Source organism: Delphinus delphis, chromosome 5, assembly GCF_949987515.2.
Source record: "Delphinus delphis chromosome 5, mDelDel1.2, whole genome shotgun sequence".
Taxonomy (NCBI): Eukaryota; Metazoa; Chordata; class Mammalia; order Artiodactyla; family Delphinidae; genus Delphinus; species Delphinus delphis.
The window spans coordinates 11,313,064-11,321,670 of record NC_082687.1 but is presented as its reverse complement, the minus strand read 5'-3'; the positions used below and the strand labels follow the sequence as shown (position 1 = coordinate 11,321,670).

Here is an 8,607-nt window from a genome sequence, read left to right as displayed (position 1 = left end):
TGGGGGCTACTCTTTCTTGTGGTGTGCAGGCTTCTCATTGCAGTGGCTTCTCTTGTTGTGGAGCACGGGCTCTAGGCCTGCGGGTTTCAGTAATTGTGACATGCAGCTCAGTAGTTGTGGCTTGCAGGCTCTAGAGTGCAGGCTCAGTAGTTGTGGTGCATGGGCTTAGTTGCTCCATGGCATGTGGGATCTTCCTGGATCAGGGCTCGAACCTGTGTCCCCTGCATTGGCAGACAGATTCTTAACCACTGCACCACTAGGGAAGCCCCAGTTCATGTTTTTTAATCCCTTCTGCCAGTCAGAATTTTTTTGAGTGTTAAATCCACTTAGATTTAATGCAATTACTGATTAGGTGAAACTTAAGTCTGACATTTTTGCTACTTTTTTCTATGTATCTTAAGTCTTTTTTGTACAGTTATTCCTTTTTTTTTTAACTACTTCTTTTTTGCTAAATAGATATTTTCTAGGGTATTTAACTCTCTTTTGTTTCCCTATCATATTTTTTAGTTATTTTCTTGGTAGATCTCCTAGGGATTACAATTAACATCCTAAGTAAAGCAAACTAGTTTATATTAAGGCAAATTGAATATATATAATGTGTAAAAACTTTGCCCCAATATAGCTCCATTCTCCACTTCTTTGTCCTATTTTCATATAAATAAACACTTTTATATAAGTTCATCCACATAGTTTTATAATTTTTTCTTTGTACAGAAGTGAAGGATTACAAAGAAAAATACATTCACAATGTCTTTTATATTTACCTATGCAGTTACTTTTACCAGTGCTCTTATTTTTTCCCATTGATTTGAGTTATTGTATAGTGTCTTTTCCTGAAGGACTCATTTAATATTTCTTATGAGGGAAGTCTTCTAGTGATGAAATCTCTCATTTTTTGTTTATTAGGGTATGTGTTAACTTCTCCTTCAATTTTGAAAGATAGTTTTGCTGAACGCAGAATTCTTAGTTAACATTCATTTTCTTTCAGCACTTTGAATATGTCATCCCACTGCCATCTGGCATCCATTATCCTATGAAGAGTCAGCTGTTAATTTTATTGAGAATTCCTCATATGTGATGAGTTGCTTTTCTCTTCCTGCTTTCATCATCCTTTTTGTCTTTGGCTTTTATCAGTTGCACTATGATGTGTCTAGAAGTGGATCTCTCTAGTTCATCCTTCTTGGAGTTAACTGAGCTTCTTGGATGGGCAGATAAATGTTTTGCATCAAATTTGGAGAGTTTTCTTTTTAAAAAAAATTTTTACTGTTATTTATTCAAATATTCTTTCTTCTCCATTCTCCTCTCTTGAGATTCCAATTATGCATATGTTAGTAAGCTTGATGGTATGTCACAGTATTCTGAGACTATATTTATTTTTCTTTATTCTTTTTTTCTTTCTGTTTCTCAGATTGGATAACCTTAGTTGACCTATCTTCAAGTTCACTATTTCTTTCTTTTTCTATCCATTCCAGTCTGCTGTTTATCCCATCTAGTAAGTATTTTATTTCATTTCAGTTATTATACTTTTCAACTATAGACTGATTTCTGCTTTCTTTTTTAATAGTTTCTATCTTGATTAATATCTGTTTGTTGAGACATTATTCCCACAGTCTTCTTAATTCTTGAGACATGGTTTCCTTTAGCTCTTTGAACATAGTTATATCAGCTCTGAATATTAAGTCCAATGTCTGAACCTTCTCAGGGGTAATTTCTATTGACTGGCCTTTTTCCTTGTGCATGGGTCATGCTTTTTTGTTTTTTGTGTGTCTCAAAATGTTTTATTGAAACTTATATATTTTAAGTAGTATAATGTAGGATCTGGTGACTCAGATCCTCCCCTCCCCTAAAGTTTGTGTTATTGCTGATTGTTGAGTTATTTTTGTTGTTCTTATTGCTATTTGTTTGTTTGATGTCTTTCCTGGACTAATTCTGTAAGGTCTATATTCTTTGACTTGTGTGGCCACTGAAGGCTCTGCTTCGTTAGTGTCAATTTCAGCTAATGATTTGAAAGAGATTTTCTTAAATGCTTTGAGCCATTAAGTCTCCCAATCTTAGCAGAAGAGCCCTATATTTGTTTTGGTGTTTCCTTTCATTGCTCATGCAAGCAGTTTACAACTCTGCCTTAGCTTTCACTCACTTCCTCCTTGTCAGAGCTTCAAGGTCAGACAGAGCTGAGGATTAGGTCTTCTTCCCTTTTTCTTTGGCATGAACACACGCTTTCACATGGGCATTATCTTCTTGATTTCTAGGAATAAGTTAAAGCTTTAAAAGTCCCCTATTAATCTCATTCTCCATTTTTAACTTTTAAGTTTTTGGTCATCCTCTTCCTATTGTCACCTCAGGCAGGTGAGATTTTTAAACAATTGCCACTGATTATTTTAGATAAATACCCATGGTATAGACTGTTTGCCATGAACAAGCTCTGATTCTGAGATTTACGCTTTTGGGGAACTGTACAGTCAGGTAGATAGTGACAATAATCTGGGATGGAACTTGAAGGGGATTTCTTTTATTTTTCTAAATAATTATTTCTATACAGTTCAAAATCATCTCAAACTTACAAAAAAGTTGCAAGTACAGATAACTATTTTTTCCTCTGAACCATTTGAAAGTAAATTGACATAATGCTCCATGATTCCCAGACATTTTAGTGTGTCTTCAGTACAAGTAAAGAGATTCTCCTAGTTATCCACAATACAACCACTGAAATCAGAAAATTAACATTGATCTCCTATTCCCACCTAATCTTCAGATCCCACTCAATGAAGTTGTGCAAACTGTCCCAAGAGTGTTTTTTTTTTTTGTTTTTTTGTTTTTTTAAGTAACAAAAGCATCTAATCCAGAATCAGGTATTACATTAAGTTGTTGTGTCTCCTCAAGTCTGGAATTAAATTTAATTTTAATATAACGAAGGACAAAGAAAAATCACGACTTTGGAGGTCACTGGCTCTCCAAGGGTTGGGTGGAGAGGCCAATAGTGAGAGGGCTGCTGCCTTGGACATCCGGCCACAAAAAGCCACAGGGGCTGCCTCTGGAGATTCTTCCCCACCGTCCAGAGCAGACTGGGAACAACTGGTCATGATTTTTTGTTCAGGCCTTTCACTTAGCACTAGATAACCCCAGATGAAGTTATTAAATAATCTAAGTGACCGACCGGTATATACAGGCAGAAATGCTTCTGGGAAATGGATTTCATCCACTGCTTACCAACTTTAGTCTTCTGTTTATTTTTATTATTAAAATGTTTAATAATATTTATTAATATAGCCAATCTTTATCAAGAAGATACTCTAGGCATTTTGCTAAATGCTTTCATTTAATCATCGCATTGAAGTCTAACAATATGAGGTATGTATTATTATTAATCCTATCTTATAAATGAGGACAGTGAGGTATGGAGAAATTAGATGAAGTTGTCTAAAATCACACAGATGGTAAGGCCTCCAGAATTCACATCCCTTGTCACCTCATACATATGCATGGAAACATTTTTAATTCCTAATGAAATAAAATGAACTTCAGTTTCCTGAAATCTGATTCTTCCTTCTCTGAAAGAACCATTGAAAAAATGGCTTTTCAATTTAAGAGAGAGACTTTGACCCTAGTCTACCTCAGGAGGACACTAAGATTTTACCCTTCCTCCCTCAACAAACAGAGATCAGGCCAGGCAAGGTCAGTAAGTGTGGGTAAAACATTTATTTTGAAAATTCATTTGGTGCTTAGATGATAAACAGGAATTAAGAGCCAGTATCTTTTACTTTATTGTTTTACTTCTTATCATTTTTTAAGCTGTGGTAAACTTTGGTGTACCAGATATAATTTCATACGTGTGGACTCCTGAAATATGAAGTAATGTTGTAAAATAACACTAAAAGAAAAGCTGGGCTTGTTATTCTTTATTCCAGTAGCATGATTTACCCAGTACTTGCTTAAGTGCTTTAGGTTCGTACTCTTGAGCATCTGCTGTGTGCAAGGCACTTCAGAGCCATGAGACCCAGCTACTAACGTAAGATTTCCAGAAGGCCTCCCCACACAGTTGCTAGTAAGGACTTTGTATGCAGCCTTGCACCTACTGGCTCCTCTCTGGGGCCAGGAGACCTCCTTGCCTGGAGCTTGGCTCTTACCCTCTGAGAAGTCATTTGTCCCGATGCGGAAGCCATGCCAGAGGATTGTAACTCGTTCAACACTTACCACTGGGTTGGGAGCATATCAGAGCTGAATCTTTCATAAGGGGGCTTTAGGTTTTGAGAAGAAGGACAGCGTCCCATTGTCCTTAAGGAATGATAACACCATGAGGAATTTCCTCTAGGAGAAAATAGAATGTTTCTATCGATCATCAACCATCTTTGCAGTCAGTGGGATTTATTGGCTCCTAAGGTCCCAGGATTCAGTCAGTGTAGGAAGCCATATCATTAGCCTACTCTAGGTCAGAGAACAAGCCTCTTCTTTACTGAACCCCAAGGTGTCCAGAGAGGGTGAATTCACATGATTTAATCAGTTCTTTTGGTTCAAGGGTAAAATAATTTCTTTCTGACGAACAAAGCTAATGCAGAAGTGGAAAACTTATTTATGGTGATTCTCTATTCAGCAATTTAAAGATGCCCTTTCAAAAATTACTTATAGAAGATTGTCAGCAGACAAGAATCATAATGTAGCTAACAATCTGTCTTCACTGCTTATATAGTACTTGGCTCATTGCTGCTCCTCAATGGAATTTGACTGAAGAAAATCACAGAAGGGGCAGTTGCATGTGGGCAGGTACAGGATTGATTTGGGACAGCCCAGTGCCTCCCCATCCTGGCTCTGGAGAAGAGGAGCCAGCAGGGAGCTCACAACCAGAGTTTGCTGGCTGTCTGTGGAGGAAGGTATCGTTGGGATCCTTCAATAACTCTTATTAGTTGTTAGTTTATCAGAAGAATATCTGACGAAATTTATTCACTGACTACTGCAGGTAGATCAGGAAGTCGTACTCCTCAGGGAAGGAAATAAGCAGTGCTTCTCCTGCCATTGGCTCTGTTTGGGTTTGTTCCACTGGCAGCCAGACAGAAGGCTGACTTGGTGGTTTGAGACATGCTGCATGGTGGTGACAGGTAGGATATGCAGGCTATCCTGGGATCCAGTCTGATTCTGATAATCTCAGCCAAGACCTGTGCAAAGTTAGTCTGGGATGATCTTCAGTTTCTGTCCTTAAGAGAGAGCTGGTCCACTGCCAAGATCCACTGCTCATCACTCCCTGCTCTACTGGAACTTGAGTATATTCTTCTCATGATCTCATACACTTCACATATCCGACTACACACATAACATTCACAGGTCTCTTACATTTTCTAGTAGGTCTTTCAAAATTTTCTCTAGGGGAGCCTATTCTACACTGTAACTCAATTAAAATCAACTAAATTTAGATTTCCTTTTGTCTGCAAGGATTCTGCCTACCAAAACTGTATGGTGCCACTGGGCATCTTGTGCAAACATAAGAGACCTTGTTTAGATCACTGTGTTACCGGAGTCTTTGGAAATGTGTTGTTAATCCTATGGAATATTGATCGACTGTGTTTATTTCAGCCTATAGCATGGGGAGCTAGGAGATGATGGTTTCTAGGCCAAGAGGGCCTCACTTTTTTTCTCTTCTAATATCAAACATTAAAATTTAACATTTATCTACTAAGTATACTACTTACTACTAAGAGTCAGTACACCTATTGCCTCTATGTCAGTGCTTGTTCCTTGTATCAGTATTTATAGTTTAGACAGATCATCCTTTAGCCAGTCAGCTTCCATGTTGGGCTCCTGGTAAAAAATAGAGGATAAATGCATGAGGTATTTTTTTTCTCACAGAGTCATATGTCTCCTGGAAAATTGTTCTTCATGTCTTCATAGTACGCTTTTGGACACCAACCATCTATAGTATTATAGTAAAATGTGAACTTAGGTACATGTTCTTTTATGATTTCATTGTCTCTCTTCACCACCTCCATCATTTCTTGGCTCCCAAGGTAGGCAGCACTAATGAGGCAGAATGGTTCCAATGCATTCAGAAAGGAAAATTCACTCTGTACATTAATCATTCGAAGGAGCATTCTGATCATCCAGGACTTGATTTTCTCCGGCCACGATTTAAGTAGTAAGTAGCCAGGAACATAGAGAACATCAAAGCCAGCACAAAAGTGGATTGGCGAGCTTGCTGTTGGGTGACTCAGTCATTCACTCAGTTGCTGGAGAGAGCAGAAAGCAGCGAGTTATTGGGAGCTCAGGGGCATATGCTTCAGAATCTGAAGGGAAAAAGAGCAGCCTACAGAATGACCAATGACCACAAATTTCATTTCCTTTGGCACATGAGTTCTCAGGAAAGCTAGTTTGTATTCTACTTGACCACAGAGTCCATAGATGTCCTTAATTTCTCGAGCATTTGGATCGTCCAAAAGTTGTCAGAATCTTCTTGTCCTTGGGGGCCACGGCATGCCCAGCATGACTGATAACCCAAACTGGAAAGCGTCTTTTTGTTGAAGAATACAAAGCCTTTGCAAATGGCACATAAAAGGCATAAAAACCTGTGTTACCCGTAATAAAGAAAATAAGCAGCTTAGGTCTGTTGGCACTTTGAGTATTAACGCGGTCAGCCCAGGGCCCACATTTTAGAACCTGTGTTTCAACTCCACAACATGAAATGAATTCCTTAGGCACAGGAGTTCCTTCCTTGATTTCTGCGTCCATTTCTGTCTGCCTAGAAGGCAGCAGCCTGCACCGTGACCGTCTTGGTTAGTGAGGGGATTGTTTTAAATCCATTCTGCTCCCTCCAGTGTCTGCAGGGCTGCTGGTTTTCACAGTTGCTGCTAGCCGGGCTATTGTTTTTCAACACTGCTGCACAGTAGGGAGTAAGGCGTGGGCACAGGGCCTGTTATAACATTTCAAACCTCACTCATCTTACTTTTTTATTGAATAATGTTTTCTCAGGTATTTTTCAAGCATTTGGTTAATTTCTAGAGTTCTAAAAAGTTGATTTTGTCAATCATTATCATTGCTTTTATGGAGGAGCAGTTTTTCAGAGGTCTTGCTCTGCCATTCCTGAAATGCTTCTTATCCAAATGTATTTTCAGTCTACATGTTTAATTTTCACCTCAGTATTCTTACTACTCAGGTTCTGAAGTAAATAAATATCTAAAGTGGAAGAAATCCAAACTGAATATATCCACTATCCTGGCTTACTAAATTCAAGGGTGAATTTACTATGGTTGTCAGTCTAACAGGAGTCCGTACTTTTTTTTTCATTCTGGAAAAAAATATATATCACACAATGTGAAAACAAAGTGTACAGCATGTTCTTTAGTTTGAATTTTACTATAAATTGCTTTCTAGATCTGGAACTTGTTCAGAACATTTTTTAACAGATTAAATTTTGCCTTCTTTAATAAAAGAATAATGTGTCCTCTATGGTGAACAAGCGTTGTAGCAAAATTCTGTATTTAAACTGATGCTCAGCATTGTGTATTATATATTTTCTTTGTATAACTATCAAGTTTCAGAACTTCCATATGCTCCTGCTTACAAACAAGCCTGCATCTAAACATTATCTACTTAACTTACATCCAAAAAAAAAAAGAGCCTATATATCCCCCATAAAGAAAATTGTTACAATACCTCGTAACTGAGATGTATGTATGTATATCTGCTTGCCACTTTAAAAAATCTTTTGCTTGTGCAAAATTAAGAGAAAAACCCTAACATGGTTCACCATGGAAGATACAAAAATCTACTCTCTGAAGTTATGTGATGCTAATTATAAGGTGGGGAATAATATATTGAAGGTATTATTATCACTATTGTTATTTACAAAGCATTTACTTAGTAACTTACAGGTAATAAATGGCTGTTTTACCCACTTCCTGTGATTTCATTTTCATTTTCAATGTTTTATTTACTCCTCTGTCTGCCCTGTATCAGCCAGTTACATTCTGTATGTATTCATTGATTCATAACTTCATTTATTTACTTTATACCTATTAGGTATCAGCTGTAAGCTCTTTAAGGGAAGGGACTAGATCTTATTCATTTTTGTCTGCCTAATTTCTATCACATTGGCTATATAGGAAAACATATAAAAATATAAAACAGTGCAATATTTTAGTATTACATACTTATTTTTGAGATTACAAATTGGTTGTTCCATATGAAATTGTTAATATTTGATTATTTATTTATTTATGTTTGGCTGTGTTGGGTCCTCGTTGCTGCATGTGGGCTTTCTCTAGCTGCGGTGAGCGGGGGCTACTCCTCGTTTCGGGGCGCAGGCATCCCATTGTGGTGGCTTCTCCTGCTGCGGAGCACAGGCTCTAGGCATGCGGGCCTCAGTAGCTGTGGCACGCAGGCTCGCGGGCTCTAGAGCGCAGGCGCAGTAGTTGTGGCGCATGGGCCTAGTTGCTCCGCGGCATGTGGGATCCTCCTGGACCAGGGATCGAACCCTTGTCCCTGCATTGCGGGCAGATTCTCAACCACTGTGCCACCAGGGAAGTCCCAATATTTGATCATTTTTGACTTTGCAAAATGGAACTTCATGTGATCCACCTTAATATATGCACAGAATAGTTAAAAGATCAGATTCCAATTCATAGA

At 38.1% G+C, this 8,607-nt stretch overlaps 1 pseudogene; it reads right to left on the bottom strand.

The window, feature by feature from the left end:
* Nucleotides 1–5,736: 5,736 nt before the first annotated feature.
* On the bottom strand, nt 5,737–6,711 carry LOC132425282 (lipid droplet-associated hydrolase pseudogene; annotated as a pseudogene).
* Nucleotides 6,712–8,607: the final 1,896 nt, after the last annotated feature.